At 40.7% G+C, this 24,038-nt stretch overlaps 1 protein-coding gene across 4 annotated transcripts in view; it reads left to right on the forward strand.

Annotated features, from left to right (window-relative positions):
- Nucleotides 1–24,038, forward strand: part of MAPK8 (mitogen-activated protein kinase 8) — a 112,819-nt gene continuing 88,781 nt past the window's right edge. For 2 of the 4 annotated variants that reach the window (XM_074958568.1, XM_074958571.1), the window contains exon 1: nt 34–101. The gene's annotated coding sequence lies outside the window, so the exon portion shown is untranslated. Of the gene's footprint in view, nt 102–24,038 lie in introns of all 4 variants that reach the window. The other 2 variants (XM_074958569.1, XM_074958573.1) reach the window with 2 other exon arrangements.

Here is a 24,038-nt window from a genome sequence, read left to right on the forward strand (position 1 = left end):
GCGGGCCGGCGGCGCAGGGGGCGGGGCGCTGCGTCTCTGCGCGCGGCCCGGCCCCGGCTTGTTACTCAGCGGCCGCGGCTGAGGCAGGAGGCGGCGGAGCGGTGAGTGCGGGGCCGCGGCCTGTCCTGGGGCCGGGGCCGGGGCCGCGGGGGAGCCCGGCCCGGTTCGGCGCGGGGGGTGGGCCTGATCTGGCCGCTCTGTGGATGTTTTTGTTGATCTGGGGTTGGAGGAGGGGAGGCGGGGCCGCGATTCCGGGCTGGGGGAGGGGTGCGGCGCCAGCACAGGGCTCTGTGGGGGCGGGGGTATGGGGGCAGTGTGTGGGTCTTTGGGGGAGGGGCAGAGGGACGGGGTGCAATAATGTTCTGATGGGGGCAGCTGGGGGGGTGCCTTGGGGGAGGGGCAGCTAGTGGAGATGCATGTAATGGGGAGGGATGCAATTATATTTGGCTAACGAGGGAGGAGGCAACTGGAAGAGATAGGTGTTATGGGCCTTGGGGCAGGGGCAGTTAGTGGGGGTACGTTGCAAGGGGGTGGAATAATATTTGGTTGTTGTTGGGGGGGGAGGGGCGGCTGGAAAGGGATAGGTGCAATGCTTTTTTGGAGGAGGGGCAGCTAGTGGGGTGCACGCGAGGGGTGCAATAATGTTTGGTTCTTATGGGGCTGCAGTAACAATAGTGGGGGCAGCTGGAGAGAGAAGTGATCACAGTGGGGTGAAAGAGGAGATATAGAGGACAGTGGTGGGAAGAAGGGGTACCAGAGGCCGGGGCCTGTACACATGGGGTTCTTGTTGTCAGCCCTTGATTCAGGGATCTTCATCATCTGTTCAGCACCTTACACCCCTCTTGAATTTTATACGTAATCAGTAGCAGGGAGATGGCTCTCCACAGCTGTTCTGGGTTGTTGTTGCACAGGGGCTGGGTGACATACTGGGGATCAGGAGAGCTATACAAAACATGGGGATATGTTTGCGGGGGGGAGAGAGAGGAGGAATATCTCTTCGTTGGTTTGGCAATACAAGCATTAGGCACAATGCACAACAGAGGGACTTTTCTCCTTGGGAGCAAGGTAACCCAAGCTCAAGCTGTGGAAGGATCTTCTCTCATCTTGCATACCTGCCTGAAATGTAGGCTTGGCAGAATTTGATTTTAATTTTTTAAATAATTTTGACAAACAGTATAAATTTTATTTTAAAGTATTTGTTTTGGTCGATTTAAATGTTTGCAGTTGTGGGAAATGGTGGAGGCTGGTCAGACAATAATTTAATAACTGTAGACATTGAGATTCAAAAAGTTACAGTTTTATAGCCATTAAAACACAAACTGTCAACATCACACCAGAATCTACAAAGTAAACATTCTTAAGTCAAACTCTAAGAAGTTCTCAAGCAGCATTTTTCTTACTTGGCATATCTGTAAATTTTGGAGGTATCTTTGGTTTCTTTGTCTACAGTAAAATCAGCATTTATCAACATTTGCAGTACAGATAAAAATTAATTTTTATCCAAACCTACTCATATTTTATTGTAAGCTTTTTGGGGGAAAGAGGCTTGAGTTGCTGAAGAGTGCAGCAATTTGAAGTGAATGAGATCTGTAACAACATTCCAAATCACTGCTTTTGAAAAAATGCCTTTTTGTTCCTCTGGGATATTTGACCTCCAAAGACAGCTGCTTAGGGAGTTTGGCAATATTTTTTGTCTCTTCTGCATTTTAATCCTGATACTTTTTGTCAAAAGTGAGTGAAGTGTGTGTTTGCAGCTTTTCTGTTGCCCTCCTCTAGCTTCTCTTTATCTCTCCTAGTGTCAGAATTGATTCTGAAAGCTTCTCATTTCTTCAGATTTCTCTGTGCAGTGGTTCCATCAATGCAAAGTGTAAGAGTCTGTTAACTGGTGTCTGTTAATAAGCTGCAAATGTGAATCCCACAAGCCTTGTTTCTTCCCAATTATGGTGGCATAGTTGAGTTTATACAGTCTTGCTGAATTTCAGTGTTTTATAGAGGGGTCTTGCAAAATTATTATGAATATTTTTTCAGCCCAGGCAGAATATCTGCTTACCTAGCCTGACCATAATTATGTAAACACAAATGATGTTTTACTCACCCATCTAAAGAAATTAATTGCTCTAGGGCAAGTGTGGGAGCAGAGTTTTGCAAGCTTGTATTACAACTTGGTTTTATTTAGAGGTTTGGAGATTACTTTTGGTAACAGTCTGCGATTAATTCATTGGAAAACTAGTTTAATTTTCAGAGTTGCAGGCAAATGCCTCCTCTTTGGATGAATCGGGTGTTTAAAACAGTTCTGTAGCATGATTTATTTTGTTTACATAAACTGGTGCACACTAAAGTATTGAATTTATTTAGAATTAATTCCGATTGTAGCCTGAAGGAGTATTGGGTCAAATTCCTAGCTAAGGGTACTAACAAAAAGTGAGTTCAATGACTTTTTAGACCCCTCAAATTGTACGTTCCATGAAGAAGAATATATAATAACAAAGACACAGCTGATGAAATTCAAATATGCCTATGCCTCTGTTTTGATCTCAGTCAATGGAGGCAGCCATCTTAAATTATTTTTCTCACATCTGAATCTAGTGGCGCTCTTCAGTGTTTCTATCAAGTAAGTTCTAATGCGTAGAGCAATACATTTTTCTTCGTATGTATATGTATTTTAAACTGTTTATTTTCTTCACAGGTGAGGCCTTGTACTGGCAGAGTGGTGAATTTAGTGCAGGATTTTTATTGTACACTTACTAGTTTGGTGTCCAGTCTAGTTTCTCATATGCTAAGCAGTGCGATTTACATATGTAGGGAGAGGGTGATTAGGGAACCTGTTTGTGGTGATGGATGAAATGTCCGGGCATGGAGTTTGGCTTCTGGGCACGGACTCTGAGATATTTCAGAGAAGTGACTTTTTCCTGAAAAAGCATGAGGTCTGAAGGATGTAGATTGTATTTGATACAAACTTACATACACAAAAACTTAATAACTGATTCCATTTCATTCAAACACATCTTTCTGAGTGTCCTGTTTCTCTCACTGAATGTATTGGAGTGAGAGTTTGTTTCTGTCTTTGTTAGCAGGTACCATAGCATGTTTGTCTCCAAGTTCTGACAGAGTTGTTTAACTTCAAAATGTTTGGAATAAATATCAATTTACCCTGAAGTGTGGAGAGTGGGGTGGAGGAATGGACAATGGAGATCTAAAATTTTGGAAATGCACAAGTCGTTTTTCAGAATGAGATTATAGTCTTTTAAGAAGGACTATAGGGCAAAAAGGGCAGCATCTTATGTGGTAAATCTGCATCATGTGCATACTCAAAACCATATAGTCTTGCTTTTTGCTGCTAATAAGATTTTACTCCTGTTGGCCCTGGAGAGCCAATTCAGCAGTGGTAGGATGAACAGGATTCACTTCTGGTTTGTGCATCGTCACTGACAGAATTGCTAACCAGATTTCTGATTGTAGAATCCTCATTGCTGATGATTCAGGAGCCAGAAGGAACCCAGCTTGGCTTTCAGATTCCAGATCAGTTTTCAGAGTTGGCAGTTTGGGGGGGGAGAAATCTGTTTTTGTATGCTGACCAAATTTGAACTGGAGTTGATGAGAGAGAAGAAATGTTAAACTTCACAATGCCATTTTTTAGATTCACTTTCCAGAGTAGGAAAATGAATCTTAAAAAAGTCACAAAAGGATTTTCTAGGAAAAAGTATGGTTTGTCAAACTTGCTAATTTTAGGGAGCAGTGCTTTTGAAGTTTTTTAGAAATGCAGGTACAATTTCTTTAGTAAATCCATTAGGTGGACTTGCTTATAAGGTCAGGTATCTTATTTTAACAAATTTAATCATTATACAGTAAAAGCTGTGTTATCTGGCACTTTACCAATTGGAAAGCTCTAGAATCTGGCATTTCTGATATCTCCCAATAAAAAATCTTCAGTAGGGTTGCCATTAAAAGTCTGGTTGGCGTGGGGCTGGTAGGCTCCCTACCTGGCTCCATGTGGCTCCCCGGAAGCTGCGACATGTCCCTTCTTCTCTTAGGCAGTGGAACGGCCACGGGGGCTCCATGCGCTGCTCCCGCCCCGAGCGCAGGCTCAACAGCTCCCGTTGGCCGGGAACCGCAGCCTGTGGGGGCGGCTCCTGCAGGCGGAGGCAGCACACAGAGCCACCTGGCCACACCTCTGCCTAGGAACCAAGGGACGTGTTACCACTTGTGGGGAGCTACTGGAGGTGAGCGCTGCCTGGATCTGGCACCGTGAAACCCCTCCATTGCCCCAGCCCCCTGCCCTGAGCCCCCTCCCTCACCCAAACTCCATCCCTCCGTTGGTAAGTATAACTCCTCGTTAACCGGAATTTTTGAGTAACCGGAACCCCCCATTCTCCCAACATGCCGGATAACAAAGCCTTGACTGTATTATACAATGTTTTGGTTCTCCATCTGGAATACTTATACCAAGTTTAAGATACTTTCATGTCTTACTAGTGGCATGCGCCTCTGCAGCAGTTCTTCGGCTACAGAGATTAGATTTTTGATGTGGCTGTTTTAAGCAGTGTGTTAATGTTATAGAAGCATTTGGGATTGTACTTCTTTCCATTTATTGTTCAATGTCAGTTTGCTACCTTTGATTCTCAGCTATAAGTACTTTTTCAGTTCTTGCAGAGTGTTCTACGAGATGTGTGGAGTACACATTGAACTTTCCGATAGTGAATGATCAGATAGTGTTGTGTTCATGTACCACAGAAATTAATGTTTTTTTCTCTTAACATCTTATTTGTAGTGTGTTGAGAAATATACTAAACTGTCTCTTAGAAATTCTCTCTCCTAGGTTGTGATCGAGGGGTCTCGTGTTGAGTAGAAATGTACTGTATATTCTTTGACAAATTATGCTGCTGACTTTTTTTTTGGGCCTAGGTGCCCTTTTAAGAAGGGGTATAATATATTTCATCTTCAAAATGAGTTAAAAGAACACTAATTCAAAAATAATGTTCTAAGTAGATTTCTTTGGCTGTGTTACTAATAATATCTTTTGGTTATTAAACAGAGACATTTTAAAAATCCAATTGAAACTGAATGCTTCTTGTTTACTTCTGCATTTATCTCAGCGTGGACAATGAAAAATCCATGACATTGTTTACACTCAGTGTTCTTAATACTGGGACATTAGGCTTTCAAACACTGCATGAAATTATTTGTTAAAAGCAACTGTTTCCATTTGTGTGTCTTTTTAAGATTGGGAATGCTTCTGTTGGTTGTCTTTGCATAAGTGTGAGCTAAAGTTAAATTGACACTACCTCTTTAAATGCATTGTCTGGCAAGCCAGAAATCTCAATTGTTCTCTCTTGCAAATCTTCTCTTTTAGCAGCAAATTTAGTGTTAGTGAAAGATGTGAGGTTGGTGGTCTCTGGAATGCTTCGGGACAGATGTACCATAGGCAGCCTCACTACTTCCCCCTGCACTACTCTATTCTGCTGGTATACCTCTGTGGGGTTATGGAAGAACCCCCTTTAATGCTGAGAAGTGTTCGCTTTTTAATCCCACCATAGACTGAAAGTTTGGTCACTTGTACTGGGAGAAACACCTGTTCATGTCATGTGGGGAACTGAATATTGACCTAGAACAGATGTGAGCTCATGACTTGGGGCTTGTCTGTACAGAGGACTTTCACTGATGTAGCTGAACCAGTGCAAACCCATGGGTTTACACCAGTCAAAAACTGGCTGTGTGTTTCTTACACCTGTAAATTTGCTGATGGAAGCTAAACCGATATAAACCAGATTAAAATGGATATGGCTGCCTGTCTACAAAGCTGCACCGATGTAGCTAACTTGGTATAAAATCACTCTTAGTTAAATCAGTGCAATTTTGTGAGTAGATCAGCCTTTGAGGTGAAGGGCTCCCTATCTCATTACCAATATCCTGAGCCGTTTTAATTTGCTTTGTCTTGAAAAACTTCACTGGAAGCATGTTAATCTTAGAATTTAAGAATAGGTAACAATCACCAGAAGCTTTGGCAGAGTTCTTTTGCCCCAAGACTTGAGCAATGGTTATAGGGTAATTCGGCATGTTGTTAGTATGTGCCCCTGAAGTCGAATAAACTTGGAAATATTTGAAACAATCAGAGGGAAATCTTGGGTAAACTACCCTTGAAAAGGCAGAGAATTCCTCCTTGTAAAGCTGCTTTGCTTTTGTGATAGTTATCTTTAGGATGTGAAGTTTGTGCCTGTGTGTCTGTTTACATCATCCTTATCTATCTGTATTGAAGAAAGTAATTTAAAATTGATCCAGATTGTTTTTATGGAATGTTCCAGATCATGAGGAAACTTGCCTATAAATAGAATTAAATTTTTTTATTCTTCCTAGGGAGTACAGTACTAATAATAGCTTATTTTAATGGTATCTTATAATATTTAGAAACTGATAGTTAAGGCCTCTCTCCAGGGAAAGATTTCCACTGGAATTCCAGTGGCAAGTCATCTTTATTTAATCTCTTCCTCTAATATCTATGCATAGTAGATAACCTTAGAGACACCACCTCTCTCTCTCTCTCTCTCTCTCTCTCTCTCTATCTATCTCTCTTTGCCCCACCCCTTGCATGAAATATGGGACTCAGTTTATCAACTGGAATCTGAATCTGTGGTTCATGGGGGCATGTTGATAATAAGATGGTTTGAAGTGTTCAGTTCTTGCAATTTATTGGAGGTAAATATTGATGACTGCAGCTCTGGATGATGATATGCCTTTTAATTAAAGGGAACTATAATATGAAACTGTAGGGTATGCTCAATGTGCTGTTTGTATGCTCAGTCTTTATTATCTCTCTTAAAAACTGAGATGTTTGTTTGACTTTGCATGTTCCTGTGAGAACTTCCCATCTGTGTAAAATGCAAATGTATTGAGAGCTGCTTGTTGTTTTTCCCCTCCTTCTATCTACTTTAAGTTGAATGTGGGTGAGAGCTGTTGCTGGCTAGCCAGTTTTCAGATGTATAGTGCCATTATACAATTGGGCACTGCATGGCTCTTAGAGCTCCTGATATTTGACTTGGGTACTATAGAAAACCGAAAGATTGTATATCACCTTGTTTGAGACTAGTAAAAAGGTAGCAGGAAGGTCACCTTCAAAGGAAAAACAGTTGAAATTATGTTCTATATGATCTATTTAAAAAAAAAAAAAAAAAAAAGGCCTTGAGGGTTTGTTCACTAAAAACTACCTGGGTTGTTTGTTTTTTTTGTTTTGTTTATATCTACTCTTTATTGGAAATTCAGGTCTCATTATTCCTTGAAGATTCTATGATGACTTGAGAATTAGTTCAACTATGAGATCACAAGAGAGTGAAGGTTGAGTAGTTGAGAACAGAATTTTTAGACTGCTAAACTTTGCCTTTTGGGTTTGTTTCAATTATTTTTCTGTTAAAACTTGTTTAACTTTAGCAATTAACATTGAGTAGAAAGGAAATGTTAAGATGTGAGAGCACACAATGCTTTGAGGGATGTCTGTAGTGTAGTGTGAGGTGTGATTGCAGCTCAGGTAGACATACACACACTAGCACAGTTAAAAAATAGCCATGTAGATGTGAGAGCACAGGCTTCAGACAAAGTAGATGTCCAGGGTCCCCAGCATGCACGTACAGCCCAGGCTGAAAGCCTGTGCTGCCACATTTACATGGCTATTTTTAACCCTGCTATTGCATATACGTCTGCTCGAGCTGCAGTCACTCTTCACACGGCAGTATAGACATCCTTGAGACATCCACGAAGTTCTCCAGTAAAACCAGAGTTAACATTGCTAATATTTCTGAAGTTAAATAATAATAAAAGCAGGAAAAAGAACACATTGAAAACTTTCAGAATGCCTGTATACATCATAAAAAGACAAACAAAAAGGCACAATCCCTAAATCCAGATAGGGTACCTTTTAAACTTATCCTGAAAAGTATAGGCTTCAAGCAACCTGGAAAAGAGAAAGTACAGACTTAGCCGGAGGTGTCATGCTGTGGAGAAAACCAAAGGAACACGTAAGACCCCTGGGCTGGGGCAGCGGCAGCAGTATTCCACCCTCCACCATCTGTAGCAGACCTCTCATTGCTACCAATAAGATTCTGCAATCAAAGATTGCGGGTAGAATATGGCTCTGAAGAAATTAACGTTTTAAGCCTCTATACTCCAGAGGGTTCCATGACAGAGCGGGAGGGCCTTATACTTGTGTGGTGTGACAGCACCATTGACCTCCATCTGCTTGGGTATAGGGGTCTGTCTACATAGATTCCTTTGCAGGATCAAGGTTTTGATAAAGTTAACTTGCATTCAGCAGCGCACAGTAGGAAAAATGATGGAGGGTGATCTTTAGACCACTGATGTTTCTGCCCTTTGTTTTCCTTCTGGGCAGAGAAGCCTAGGAATGGCTAGTTGCTGTCTGGACAGTTAGCAGAAAATTTGGGTGAAAGCTGGGGCTAAATATTGACTGTCTTAGAAGGGCTCTAACATGCTGTCTTTTCCCTCTATTTACTTCATTTTAAGCTTCTAAAACTCTATTTAGGAGCATTTAGTGCCTCACCTCACTTGCATCCTGTCACGGATCCATGGGATGTGCTTTGCTTCTGACCTTTATGTACTGTTCCTGGGAGCATACCCATAGGGTTAGGCCTGGGGACCTCTACTTTCCTGAAGTGGGGAGCCAATCCACTACTCAGAGACTGGGTCCCTAGCTTCAGCAGTCCAATTTTTCACCATAGCTCCATCAGCAGGTCTAGATGAGCACGGACCTTGTTGGAGACTTGCCTTTGAGAACTGTGCAAGCAGCAGATGTTTTCAGTGATGCAGGACAGCCTTCTCAAAACAGCTGGAATACAGTATTTAGGGACATTGGATTAAAAAGTAAAGCAAAGCCTAAAAGCATCTCTCTCCCCTCACTCACCAACTTCTTCTTGCTTGGTTAGGTGTGTCCCTCTTCGCTCTTGCCTGAAAGGCAGACTGCATAGAATCATAGAACTGGAAGGGACCACGAGAGGTCATCTAGTCCAGTCCCCTGCACTCAAAGCAGGACTAAGTATTATCTAGACCATCCCTGACGGGTGTTTGTCCAACCTGCTCTTAAAAAATCCCCAATGATGGAGATTCCACAACCTCCCTAGGCAATTTATTCCAGTGCTTAACCACTCTGACAGTTAAGAAGTTTTTCCTAATGTCCAACCTAAACCGCCTTTGCTACAATTTAAGCCCATTGCTGCTTGTCCTATCCTCAGAGGTTAAGGAGAACAATTTTTCACCCTCCTCCTTGTAACAGCCTTTTATGTACTTGAAAACTGTTATCATGTCCCCTCTCAGTCTTCTCTTCTCCAGACTGAACAAACCCAATTTCTTCAGTCTTCCCTCATAGGTCATGTTTTCTAGACCTTTAATCATTTTTGTTGCTGTTCTCTGGACTTTCTTCAATATGTCAACATCTTTCCTGAAATGTGGTACCCAGAACTAGACACAATACTCCAGCTGAGGCCTAATTAGCGTGGAGTAGAGCGGAAGAATTACTTTTCATGTCTTGCTTACAATATTCCTGTTAATACATCCCAGAATGATGTTTGCTTTTTTTTTTTTTTTTTTTTTTTTTTTGCAACAGTTGTTACACTGTTGACTCATATTTACCTTGTGATCGATCCACTATGACCCCCAGATCCCTTTCCACAGTACTCCTTCCTAGGCAGTCTTTTTCCATTTTGCTTGCTGCAAACCTCCCTAGCCTTACCTAACAGTCCTGGTTTGGATTACCCCATCTGCTGGGAGAGCAGGTTACTTATCCCTGTCTCCTAACACTTTTAGTCCTTTGTCTCAAGTCACAGTCATGCTGTTTTCACGTATATTGCTCCTCCCTCTGGTTCAGCTGAGGGAAGGGGGTTGTGGTCAGATGAATAATTGCCCATCTACATCCAACAGATCCCCTTGGCTGGTACTTGTATCTCCAAGGTATCTGCATTCACATATTCACAATTCTTGGTCGACTGTTCGCCCAACCCAAACATATCTACCTGACCCACATCCAATCAATTCATTGATTATGTCCCAGTCTCTGGAAAGAAGTTAATACCTTGCTCTCAAGTAGTTAGCAGTACAAAAGCTAGTGAGTAAACTGAGTCAAACATTTTCACAAAAATAATAGACATTTCTCATGTTCTCTGCACAGCTAACGTTATCTGGATGTTTCTGCAGAAAAGATCAGCAAATATTAACTTTGACTTTTGAACCAGCATCATCATGCTTCAGAATTAACACCTTACTTAGAAAAATGGGACAGTTTACACCTTTTAGTGCTGTTGCTTCAGATAGTATCTGCAGACTCTGCAAAACAGCACTGTCTGGTCATATAAACAAGGTTATTTTTGCAACCAGATGGGCTAGATGCTTTTTTAAAATTGAAGCACAAGATCTGCTAGATGCAAAATCGATGTGGTGACTGGATGAGTATATCAAAGCATACCAGCCTCCAGGCAGGAGTTAGAAACCATTGCTCGAATCATAAAGGAAGGAGCTGAACAGTGCTCCAGTTGACCATTTATTTCCAAAATGGCTACCCTAGAGCAGGACCCAGATGCTGCCCTAGAATTTAAGAAGCCTTTTGAAGGAGGAACATATTTGGAAGGACTCCGCTACAAAAGGAGGGAATTTGGAGCTGATGGAGTCTGGGAGATAGAACAGATCCATGACTAATCCTGAAGTACCTATAAAGTGAGTGACAGAGTTGTCAGAACCTGAAAGACGGGGTGCTGATTTGAAATCCCTCTGGCACAGTAAGTATGTCCTTTTTGCATGTAACTTGTATAAATTCTTCTTATACACTTTTTTTACAATGACATAACACTCATCCCAAAGTGCTCTATAAACTTAACTCACTGATATCCAAACAATAATATATCTTACTATCTAGAGACTGAAACCCAGAAATTCTCCCAACACTGGCATCCTTTACCTTAAGTCCACTACTCTACCCTCATGTAATGTATTCAGCATTAACAATGGTCTGTGGCTGATGTGTATAAGATATCACAAAATGATGTCTATCAGGTGTTACCATTACCTTTTTAAACTTTTTTTGTAAGCTTGGGAAAGATGTTTACTATTTCTTTGTACAAGTTTTGTTATAGTGCGGCCTACCTGTTCCATCAGTGTATGAGATCAACTGATTTATCTAAACTATGTATGTCACATACATTAATCTTTCTAACGTTTTAAAATAGAATATAGTGTTTCTAAGCTTTTATCTTCCCCAATGGTTATTGGACAAAGATACTGCTAATGTTCCATACTATATTTCAATCAACCTTCATTGCATATCGGCTTAGCAGTATAATGATGATCCTCACATTTGTGTTGCCTATTTTATTGTACTTTTGCAGTTGCATAGAACTAGCTTGATGTGCAACCACACTAAATGCTTATTCATCCCCTACTCTTGGGTACCATAAACTAATGCCATAATGGATATTAGCAGAAAATGCAACTTTAAATTACTTAATGGTTGTGATACTACATACTAACTCCTGAGTGTGCATGTTTCAGATGAACAAGGAGAAAAACATTAATTCCACAGCACAGCTGGAAGGCCTAATCACTGTAATTATGGATTTGTGTGTGGTGGTTTTTTTTTTAAAAGGCCATATACATACCTCTGGCAACGTCTTTTTATTTAAACATATTATAGAAAGCATTACAGCATACAGTACAATAGTCACTAATAATGTCTCTATAAGACCAAGATTTAGCTTTTAAAATTACTGAATAGCTTTGCAGTAAGACCATAATGTGTATATGGAAACATATATATTGGGATAACGTTGTGATGGCTGAGGTGCTTCCATTCTAAGTCCTGTTCTGTGGGGTGGGTGGGTCTGAATAAAAATATCCTTTATTCTGAAATTTCTCGTGTTCTTTCTAAACAAAAGCAATGGTGGTGTTTAGTTTATTTTAATAATTTTTGACAACTTCTTGTGATATCAAATCAAAGTGCTCATAAAGAAATGTGTTGGGTTTTTGTTTTTGCTATAAACTCTTAACGCCCTCCTTGTAAAACTTCAAACTTCGTGTGCATGTGGGCCTGATTTGGTCAGGTGCCGGGAAAGCTCATTAGTTTAAGACTATAGTAGGACAAATTTTTAAAAAGCACTGCTAGCCAGAGCCACCAGTGACAGTTTTTTAAGCCTAATTATTAGCCCTGATGCTTGGCAATATAACTTGTCCAGTACAGCACTCAGGTACACACCTCAGTAAAATGAGTCCTGTGTATGACTTTTTGCGCGGATTTGGGTCCTGATTCCTAACGTATACTGTAAGGGAAAGCTGAATCTCTTCCAGTGGAATGTGTGTAGACCATTCCGCCGCCCCCCCCCCCCCCCCCCGGGCCTAGCAGGTCATAAAATCACATTTATTATTATTAACTTACTTTGTTTCCTTTCTACCCCCAACCTCCCACTTCAATTCCTGAATTATTTCTGTGGTAACTGTATCAACTCATAGAAGTAAAAACGAATACTGTCACTGTACATTACCAGAAAGCCTGGAACCCATCTTTCAAAAGTCATACAATTGTATCCTCTAACTTCAGCAGTTTCAAATCTGCTGCTGAAATCCATGAGGAAGCTGTTGAAAAGGGAATGGTGGTGATATGATCTGCAAAGGACGGTGCCCCACTACCTGTCAGATGTAAATATGCTTTGAAGGAGAAGTACAAATGGCTGCAGAACCAGTGATTCCCTCCTCCCCCCTTCTAAGCCCTCGTCCAGAGCTAGTGGTCAGGAATGGGGTTGGCGGAACCCTGATCCTTAAAATAGTATGGTTATAGAAATGTTACTTAGACATAGCATAGTTACAGAAGTTTGAAAATAGTACATATACACATGTACAAATTGCTGCATCAGGTAAAAGAAACTAACCTTTCACTCTGACACCCCCCGTCCGCCCATGGTGTGTTCACACACTGGCTTCTTTTTGCTTTCTTAAAAAAAAAAAAAAAAAAGATGCCCCCCAACTAATTTAATAAAAGAGAGAAGAATAAAATCTCAACCGTTCCAAGTTGAGAAATTCAACGTTCTGGTTTCTACTGCATCTGTAACTTTGGTTTTACACTAACTCATTATAAAATATTTAGAGAGAAAGAGAAGAAAAAAACCAGAGACACACACTCTATCATGTAATGCAGCATAATACACGCAACGGGGCAAAGTTATGGTTTTCAGAGTAGCCTTAACATTGAACTTCATGAGAGTTGCCTATAAAATCTCAACCGTAAAAGTGCATAAACATTGTTTCTTATATATAATTTGAATGTTATATTCAGGTCGATAACAACAATAAAAAAAGATATAGTATATTGGTATGTTGATCAGCATAAATCAAGTCATAATTACACTCACCGCTTAGGATATTCTGGATGTGGGGAAATAGCTGTTTGTTTTTTTTTAATGTAGTTGAACACAGGAAAGATGATATTTTTAAACTATTTTTTCCTGAATGGAGGTGCTTTGTTGAAGGTCAGTTATTTGAACTAATTAGTCTAGTGAGCTACAAAGACAATTATTGGTGGCATTATATAGTATCTAGTTGTGTGTGTGTGTGTGTGTGTAGCCTCTAGTAAGAAAGTTCTGTGGGGTACCAAAGTTTGAGATGTTCTTTTTAATTATTAAACAGTTTTAACTACTTCCAACCTCAACAGTGTATTGCCCTCACTAGTTCATCAAGAGACTGTCCCTAAAATCACCCATTTCTGCTTAATAGAAAAGTCACTAGTACTGCTCTGATTGAACAGAACATTTTTTTTAGTAATTGCAGCGTGACAAGATGTTACCATATCTTAAAATACAAATAATGCAGTCGAGTTGGGAATAAAATGAGATCAGACATATTAAGGTTCATTGAGATATATGTTAAAGTGTAGTGTGTCCCAGGAATTATATAAATATGGTGAAAAACGTGAAAACTTGAGGAGATTATAAAATGTAGGGGATGATGCTTTAATTTTGTTTCCTGCTGTACAATTGTATTTTTTTTCACACTTGTCACTGTAGCATCTGATTTATCAAATACCGATGGTTCTTCTAATGTGTGTAGCTAGTTACTAGGTCTTCCCTGCTAGGACAGAGTGCTAGGCTATCTTTTGGGGCCTTAGGGAGGAACAGAGCAATCCTGCTCTGCTAACCCACAATACCATCCTTTAGTAGTAGTTCCTATTTATAGACCATTATACCTGGGCAACTCACTCTCTAAAACATCTGAAAAATCAAGGCCCTTATCTTGAAGTCTGCTGTCTGACCCAAAATTTCTCCTGTTTGTACCACACTGTAGGAAGCCATGACAGATTTGACCATGAGAAGATCATTATATTAGTAGTGGAATTGGTTAGTTTATAAGGTACTAGTGATAAATACCTTTAGACAAAAGAATTCATGGAATACTAAAATATCTGAGAGTCTTATATTACTAAAGTACAAATTAACTTAATGAGAAGTAATATTCGCAAACAGACTTAACTGACAAGTTCCGAACTTGTGTTCTGAGTGTTCACATTGGTTTCTGCAAGCAACTTTGATTCAAAATTAAGATTTTTAGGAATTTCCTTTGTTTTAAAATGAACTGTCATACCAATATTTAACTTTTTAAATCTAAAGTCCTTTCTCAGCTATTTTATATCTCCATATTTCTTGCAGTGCTCTTCTGTCTCTCTGCTCCCTTTTTGTTATTGAGAACTTAATGCCTATTCCAGATCACTAGATGAGGAAGCAGACAAGAAAGCTGAGAGACGAGAACCTGGGGTTCTATTTTTTTTTCTGCTACTGACTTTTCTTAACACTTTGAGGCACACAGCAGTTAAGAGACTAAGCGAACTTCCTCTTTTTTGAGATGGGGTAAAAATACCTGTTAGAGAGCAGGCTTCATTTTCAGTGTTGTGCATCTCCCATCAGAGGATATTAAAGTATGATTCTCCCCACCCATAACACTAACTCCAGTATAAAAATTGTGACATCACCAACATTAAATATCTTTTAACCAGTGCTCCTGGCCTTCTGTTTTACTGCTCCTCTCTCCAGCCTGCTCACCTTCAAGTTAGTGAGGCCCAAAATTGCAGGCGAAATATAAGTCTGTGCTCTGTATAAGCAGATTTCTTGAAATGGGCTGAGACTGATTCCTAGCATATTTGCTTTCCATATTTGTGCAAAACACTAAACCTAGTAGACCACTTGAATTTTGTGCTATAGGAGAAACCACTCTGATAGGATTTCTTGTGTATTTTGATAGGAAAGCAGGCAGTGTCAAGTGCATACTTGTTTGATTGGCTGCCAGTTTGCCTATTTAAACTCCATTACTACTATGTCAATAGGATGGGGGTTGTCAGAGAACCAGTATCTCCAGGGTAAACTTGTCTCATATTGTATGACAACAAGTAATGGTTCCGCACCTAAAGTATTGAAGCAGAAGAGTGCCCGGGTTTTTAGGGTTTTCGTCTATTATGAAGGAATAGAAATGAGGAAAGTTACTTCGAAAACTGATATTTTCATTTTAAAACTTCAGCATCTTCATATGCTTGGGTGCGTTTTATACATGATTGGATGTGAATTCTGCATGAGTAAGAAGTTCCACTCAGCTTTGTGTCAGCTTTTTCATCTTTGCTGTTAGCACTTCTTAGGAAGCTGGCTTGAACATGTCTTGTCTTTTTTTAAATTCTGAAATTGATCAAATCCCCTAGATTTTCACAAACTTTCTGCTTGTATGTCTTCTGAATTTTGAGGATAGGGTGAAATATTGCTGTTACATAACACTACAGTGACACAAAACTGAGAACCTGCTTTTCAATTTAGTACTTTTAAGTAATCAACAGCCATGATTTAATTTAGTGCTTCCATACTTTAACATTAAAGCCTTCTTGAAACACCCATCTAACTTATATTTCTCCCTCTCCCCCTTTATTTGGGAAAGGATTAAGGGTTTGGGGAAGATGTCTTTTTCCCTCTCTCATTATCCTGTTATTTCTATAAGAGAACTTTGCTAAGAATACTTTTTTAATCTGCTGTCCTAACAGCTCCTTTGCCAAACTGTAGAATTACACTTGTTGTCTTCTGATGGAACCATTTTGATCACAGCTTATGTGTGACAAAACTGACCTGAAAAAAAAATAGTTGGCAAGGTGTCATTTTGTACCTTGTGATAATAGGATTCGTCAGAGAACCATCTGCGGTGAAGTCTCGCTGGACAATACACTGTAAAGTGTAGTGCAATAAAGCATTTATTTTTCTGACTCTATCATTCTAGGACTTTTCTCTTCAGTGATGCTTGTCCCAGAAAAGTGACTTTTGTGAAATGGTTTTAATTTCTTAATTCAGGACACAGTTTGAAGGTTTGCAAAAATACTTAAATTTAGGAAAAAGACATCTCCGGTAACGTTTAACAAACAGCTGGTGAGCTGTTGATTGTATTCTGTTTTGTAAACTGTGTACTTTTTCAATATCCTCCTGTTGACACACAGATTTTAAAAAGTCTTGAAACTAGATGAATAGCTTTCTTTTTCATCTTAATTGTTTCAATAGTTTGTTTGAAAAATGTATGCTGTCTAATCTATTCTTAATTAAACAAGTTTCTTAAGAATACAGAATATCTAAGTACTTCACAGATACCTTCCATTAAGAGTAGATCATTCCAGCATAAAACCCCACCACAGTAGGTTTCAGTACCTTTAATGGTAGGCTTTAAGGAATGAGAACCTAGCTGCAAACCTTTGTCTATACTAGAGAATTTACTGTGCAAAGCAACACATGGTCCCCATAGCACAGCTGTCATAAACCTAATTCTAAAGTGAGTCATGAGTAAGGCTATGTTTTAGTCATGGATATTTTTAGTAAAAATCATGGACAGGTCAGGGACAGTACACACAAATTCACAGCCTGTGACCTGTCCATGACTTACCATATACCCCTAACTAACACTTGGGGTGGGAGGCCGTGGGTACTTTGGGGGGGGGGTGTCCGAGGGTGCTGTGTGTGCTGGGGGAAGGCAGCCCGGGAGCCCTGCTGATGCTGGAGGGGAGGTGGTCCAGGACCCCCGCTGGCGCTGAGGGGGAGCAGGTGGTGGCGGTGTGCGGCCTGGGACCCCCGCTGGTGCTGGGGGGGGGGGGGGGCAGTGGCAGCCCAGGACCCCTGCTGGTGCTGGGGGGGGGCAGGGTTGGTGGGGCTGGCAGGCTCTGTACCCAGCTATGACTGGTGTGTCCCTGCAGCTCCTAGGGGACGGGTGGCCAGGGGGGCTCCACAGCTCCTATTGGTCGGGAACCCAGCCACTGGGAGCTGCGGGGCCGATGCCTCTGGGTGAGATCAGTGTGTGGAGCCCCCGGCCCCTCCGCCTAGGAGCTGCAGGGACATACTGGTGGGAGCTGGGGAGCCCGCCCACCCCCGCCTGAGGCAAGTGCTACAGCCAGGCAGCCCCCAAACCAGCACCAGCCACTGCAGAAGTCACGGAAAGTCGCAGAACCCATGACCGACACGCAGCCCTAATCATGACTTACTACTGTTTTTTTTTTTTTCCTCCAATATCTAACATACAGTACCAGCAGTAAGTGTTCGTCATTGTTCTTGTGTTCATCTATGCCTCTTTCAAAAAGTATGTTCTCTTCAGTTAAACTAGTGTCACAGAATGGCCATGTAAACTCACCAGTCCAGATCTGGACAGTACATTTCAACTATTGACTGTGGTGAATGATGTTGAAAAACAATTATTCACCTGTCAAAATAAACCTTACTCATTGTAGATAAATAGGATATTTCAAGGCTGAATGAAATGTCAATAGAATAGCTACAAGCCTTGGATTTTTAATACTAGCAAAGTATGCAAAACCTACCTCATGGCATTTTAAACACTTGTGACAATGATTTTGCCCTGGAATTCATGTGCTGGCTCCATAGGGAGTGGGAATTCCAGACGGCACTAGGCTTTATATACACAATAGGGCTTTACTTGAACAAGATACTCACAATGTTATAGGTTTCACCCATTGTTCTCCCCTAATCCCAGCTTACTTCTCTGCTTGTCCATATTCCTCTTCCTCTAGCAAACATGGAATTTAAAATTTTCGTGGGGCTGATAGCATGTACATGTGTGTCCTTCTTGCTGCCTTTATTCTAAAAGTGGGGAAGTATATGGCAGAGAGAAACAGCAACTTTAGTCCACCAGTGATAATTTAAAAAAAAAAAAAAAATGCTCCTCTCCTGCTATCTCCGGGATAAGAGTTTTAGTTCACTTTGAATCAGGCAGATCTTTGAAACCTAGGCTCCGTGAACAGTCAGGCTGCCACAGGATATATCGGCATACTGGCCTTCAACCAAGAAGAATGTTTGTTTGTTTCACAGGTCTTTGCATATATTGTACCCCACAAGTAGTCTTATTTTTGGACAATGTAATGAATTTGACTTCCTTTCTGAGTATCTTTCTTTGTTTTTGATTCTGCTGTTGCTACATACTGCTTGGGGAGAGGTTGGTGGCTCTATGGGGTCCATAATGCATTGTGGTGAAGTGCTGTGGAAGCAGAGTGTACATATATGGGGGGGGGGGCAGCGGGGACAGGGGGGATGGTTGGGCCGATAAGACTACCACTTTTGTTTGTGTATCTGTGTGCATGAATTCACTTGTGAGCAGCTGCTCTCGGGATTGCTGTGAGAAGAGAGCGAGAGAGGTGTGTAACATTCAAAGAGACCAAGTAAATAGGCATGGGACCTATGGGATCACATTAGCAGTCAGAAGGCTAGAAAGCTGAAGGGTCAGGCATCTTTATCTGCCCCCAGTGGTTGTCTTCTGCTGTAGCCTGGTATTCCCACGGTTGGGAGATGCATCAACTTTAACTTTATACTCATTAGCACAAAATTCAGATGCAATTTATGTAATTTGAAAAGCTTGCATTGCTGACCTACATGTATTAGTAGTAAATCCTGGATACTGGTGTCATACCTGCTTAGTAACAGACTAATTTTGTGTTTTGAATTCATGTATGTGTATACTTTGGACTTCTGAAGAAAATATAATCTGAAATTGCCACAGCTGCCTAATTCACACTCTACAGGGAGCTGTGTTTGAAATCACTGCTTGAAGTGGGGTGGTCCTATCCACGCCAGCTGGCCAAACAGTGTTAAATAATGAATCCACTGAACCATTTAATAACATCAGTATTCATATTGCTTTTGGAGTGTTTGGTTGGGGCCTCACACTGTTGCCTTGAAGAAGGGCTGACAACAGCTTAATATTATGATAGTAACTATCTTCATTTTATTACCATTATTCAAAGACCTTTTCCTTATGGGTGAACAACAACTGAAAATTTTAGTTAGCCCAAAATAACATCTGTAGTAATGCAAGGGATGGAAGTGAAAAGCTGATTCAAAGTCTTGCCTAATGCAACAATAAAATCCATTCTTATTAGGGCTGTCAAGTGATTAAAAAATATTGTGATTAATCGTGCTGTTAATAATAGAATACTATTTATTTAAATATTTTTGGATATTTTCTACATTTTCAAATATTTATTTTAATTACAACACAGAATACAAAGTATACAGTGCTCACTTTATTTTTTTATTACAAATATTTGCACCATAAACAAAAGAAATAGTATTTTTCAGTTCACCTAATACAAGTACTGTAGTGAAATCTTTTTCATGAAAAAGAGAACTTACAAATGTAGAATTATGTACAAAAAAAAACTACATTAAAAAACAAAACAATGTAAAACTTTAGAGTCTACAAGTCCACTCAGTCCTACTTCTTGTTAAGCGAATTGCTCAAACAAGTTTGTTACAATTTGCAGGAGAATATGCTGCCCGCGTCTTGTTTATGATGTCACCTGAAAGCGAGAACAGGCGTTCGCATGGCACTGTTGAAGCCGGCGTGCAAGATATTTGTGCCAGATGTGCTAAACATTCGTATGTCCCTTCATGCTTCAACCGCCATTCCAGAGGACATGCGTCCATGCTGATGACGGGTTCTGCTTGATAACGGTCCAAAGCAGAGTGGACCGACGCATGTTCATTTTCATCATCTGATCAGATGCCACCAGCAGAGGGTTGATTTTCTTTTTTGGTGGTTTGGGTTCTGTAGTTACTGCATCGGAATGTTGCTCTTTTACGACTTCTGAAAGCATGCTCCATACTTCACCCCTCTCAGATTTTGGATGGTACTTCAGTTTCTTAAACCTTGGGTCGAGGGCTGTAGATATTTTTAGAGATCTCACATTGTTACTTCCTTTGTGTTTTGTCAAATCTGCTGTGAAAGTATTCTTAAAATGAATGTGCTGGGTCATCATCCGAGACTGCTATAACATGAAATATATGCAGAATGTGGGTAAAACAGAACAGGAGACATACAATTCTCCCCCAAGGAGTTCAGTCACAAATTTAATTCATTAATTTTTAGTGAGCATCATCAGCATGGAAGCATGTCCTTTTGGCTGAAGCATGAAGGGGCATACGAATGTTTAGCATATTTGGCACGTAAATATCTTGCAACACCGGCTACAAAAGTGCCATGCGAGCATCTGTTCTCACTTTCAGGTGACCTTGTAAATAAGAAGCAGTATCTCCCATAAATGTAAACAAACATGTTTGTCTTAGTGATTGGCTGAACAAGAAGTATGACTGAGTGGACTTGTAGGCTCTAAAGTTTTACATTGTTTTTGAGTGCAGTTATGTAACAAAAAAAAAATCTACATTTGTAAGTTACACTTTCACGATAGAGATTGCCCTAGATTACTTGTATGAAGTGAAATTGAAAAATACTATTTATCTTTTTACAGTGCAAATATTTGCAATAAAAATAATATAAAGTGAGCACTGTACATCTTGTATTCTGTGTTGCCATAAAAATCAATATTTGAAAATGTAGAAAAACATCCAAAATAATTAATAAATTTCAATTGATATTCTGTTAACAGTGCGATTTTTTTTTTTTGAGTTAATCATGTGAGTTAACTACAATTAATCAACAGCCCTAATTCTTATAAATTAGTTTCTCCTACTTTCCATTATTAAACCCCCCTCTTTCCTGGCGTCAGTGTTTCAACTTCAGATTCAGATGTTGCAAGATGTCACTACATTTAGAATGGGCTATGATTTTTCAGGCAACTAATTTCTGAATATAGATTTGATGTAGGGAATCGAGGTGGTAGAAAGTTGTGTATGAAGCTGTGCATGTTCAGCATTAAATTTGCTTAACCTTTCCCAAAACCCAGTGTGAATTCCCTGTTGGAACGGATAGCAGGGCTTCTATTGAAGTGTCACTTTTTTACTCTACCAGCGCTTCTGAAATATCCGGGGAGGGGTTCAAATTTTCTTTCCTGGCCTCTGCCTCCACTTCTTCTGGCTTGAGTTCAGTGGCTCTCAACCTTCCCAGACTACTGTACCCCTTTCAGGAGTCTGGTTTGGCTTGTGTGTTGCCAAGTTATACCTCACTTAAAAACTACTTGCTTACAAAATCAGACATAAAAATACAAGTGTCACAGTACACTATTACGGGAAAAAAATGCTGACTTTCTCATTTTACCATATAGTTATTAAAATCGTTTGGAACGTGAATATTGTTAGTTATATGTCAGTGTATAGTATATAGAGCAGTATAAACAAGTCATTGTCAATATGAAATTTGTATGTACTGACTTTGCTAGTGCTTTTTATGTAGCCTGTTGTAAAACTAGGCAAATATTTGGATGAGTTGGTGTACCCCTTAGAAGACCTCTGCTTGCTCCCACGGGTACATGTACTCTTGGTTCAGAAGCACTGAGTTAGAGGATGCTGGTGTTGCTCTGACATCTGAGAGAGCTCTTTAAAAGAGCAGTACTACAGACGGGCAGCATCCCAGTTTAAAGCGCCTGCTTGCATCCAGAAATGTTCCTATAAAAATAACCCCAAGAACCTAGCTTGAGGGACACAGAGGGACATCCTCTCCCTGGAGTCTGTCTTCACGTGTGCAGGGAGGGGGACGGGAGTATAGAGGGAGGCAGAACTCAAGGAGCCCAGAGAGACCACAGGTTACCAGCAGTTGCTACTAAAAAGCTGCATGGGAAGCAAATATGTTCCTCTCCACTAAAGAGACACTTGACTGACTGCCAGGAGCAACCTCTCTCCCCCCCGGCCATTGGTGGTTCCTATAAGTCATGCCTGTTCACCTGCTCTCTCCTCTGGTGACTGCAGCTGTCCTCACAGTCTCCTCCATAGGAGCCAGGGAGTGGCTGCAGCTGCCAGAGGAAGGAACAGGTGGAATGGCTCAAGATGGAGGATGGGCAGCATAATGCAATGTAAGGTGTGTTTGCTCTACGTTTCTGTAATTTGTAATGGTTTAAGGGCCACCCTAATGTTTCATATCTTGGCTTTCAGATGTTTGTTTGTTTGTTTGTTTGTTTTTAAATTCTATGGAGCCATTTTCTCCTCCCTCCTTAAATAGCAATGTACATTTTACAAGCATAATACCAATTTAAACATGTTTAGCCTTGGATTTATAATTCCCTGAATGGCTCTAGAGAACATAGATATTAAGGTGGGAAGGATTTAAATTAAGGAAATACGCTAATATAACTGGTTTAGAGTAGCAGCTGTGTTAGTCTGTATCCGCAAAAAGAACAGGAGTACTTGTGTCACCTTCGAGACTACCAAATTTATTAGAGCTTAAGCTTTCGTGGGCTACAGGCCACTTCATCGGCTGCATAGAATGGAACATATAGTAAGAAGATATATTACACACACACACGTATAGAGAAGGTGGAAGTTGCTGTACAAACTGTAAGAGGCTAATTAAGATGAGCTGTTATCAGCAGGAGTAAATAACTTGTAGTGATAATCAAGATGGCCCATTTAGACAGTTGACAAGAAGGTGTGAGGATACTTAACTTAGGGAAATAGCTTCGATATGTGTAATGACCCAGCCACTCCCAGTCTCTATTCAAACCCAAGTTAATGGTATCTAGTTTGCATGTTAGTTCAGGCTCAGCAGTTTCTTGTTGGAGTCTTGTTTTTGAAGCTTTTCTGTTGAAAATTGCCACCCTTAAATCTTTTACTGAGTGGCCAGAGAGGTTGAAGTGTTCTACTGGTTTTTGAATGTTATGATTCCTGATGTCAGATGTGTGTCCATTTATTCTTTTGCATAGAGACTGTCCAGTTTGGCCAATGTACATGGCAGAGGGGCATTGCTGGCACATGATGGCATATATCACATTGGGAGATGTGCATGTGAATGATGTCAGCAGCACTGCTATGGGTACCCGCATGGCCCCACAGTATGCTAACATTTTTATGGCTGACTTAGAACAACACTTCCTTAGCTCTCGTCCCCTAATGCCCCTACTCTACTTGTGCTACATTGATGACATCTTCATCATCTGGATCCATGGAAAAGAAGCCCTTGATGAATTCCACCATGATTTCAACAATTTCTAGACCACCTAGACCAATCCACACAAGTGGTCCATTTCCTGGATACTACTGTGCTAATAAGCGATGGTCACACAAACACCACCCTATACCGGAAACCTACTGACCACTAACTATACTTATCTAAAAGAAAAGGAGTACTTGTGGCACCTTAGAGACTAACCAATTTATTTGAGCATAAGCTTTCATGAGCTACAGCTCACTTCATCGGATGCATACTGTGGAAAGTGTAGAAGATCTTTTTATACACACAAAGCATGAAAAAATACCTCCCCCCCACCCCACTCTCCTGCTGGTAATAGCTTATCTAAAGTGACCACTCTCCTTACAATGTGTATGATAATCAAGGTCCTATCTCGGGGCTTCTCCTTCTGCCCCTCCACCCCCACGAACATGATACAGTTCTGTGGTGACCTAGAATCCTATTTTCGACGTCTCCGACTCAAGGAATATTTCCAACATACCTCTGAACAACATACTAATCCACAGAGACCTCCCTACCAACACTAGAAAAAGAAGGATTCTAGGTGGACTTCTCCTGAAGGTCGAGACAGCAGACTGGACTTCTACATAGAGTGCTTCCGCCGACGTGCACGGGCTGAAATTGTGGAAAAGCAGCAT

This window comes from Natator depressus, chromosome 7, assembly GCF_965152275.1.
Source record: "Natator depressus isolate rNatDep1 chromosome 7, rNatDep2.hap1, whole genome shotgun sequence".
NCBI classification, from domain to species: domain Eukaryota; kingdom Metazoa; phylum Chordata; order Testudines; family Cheloniidae; genus Natator; species Natator depressus.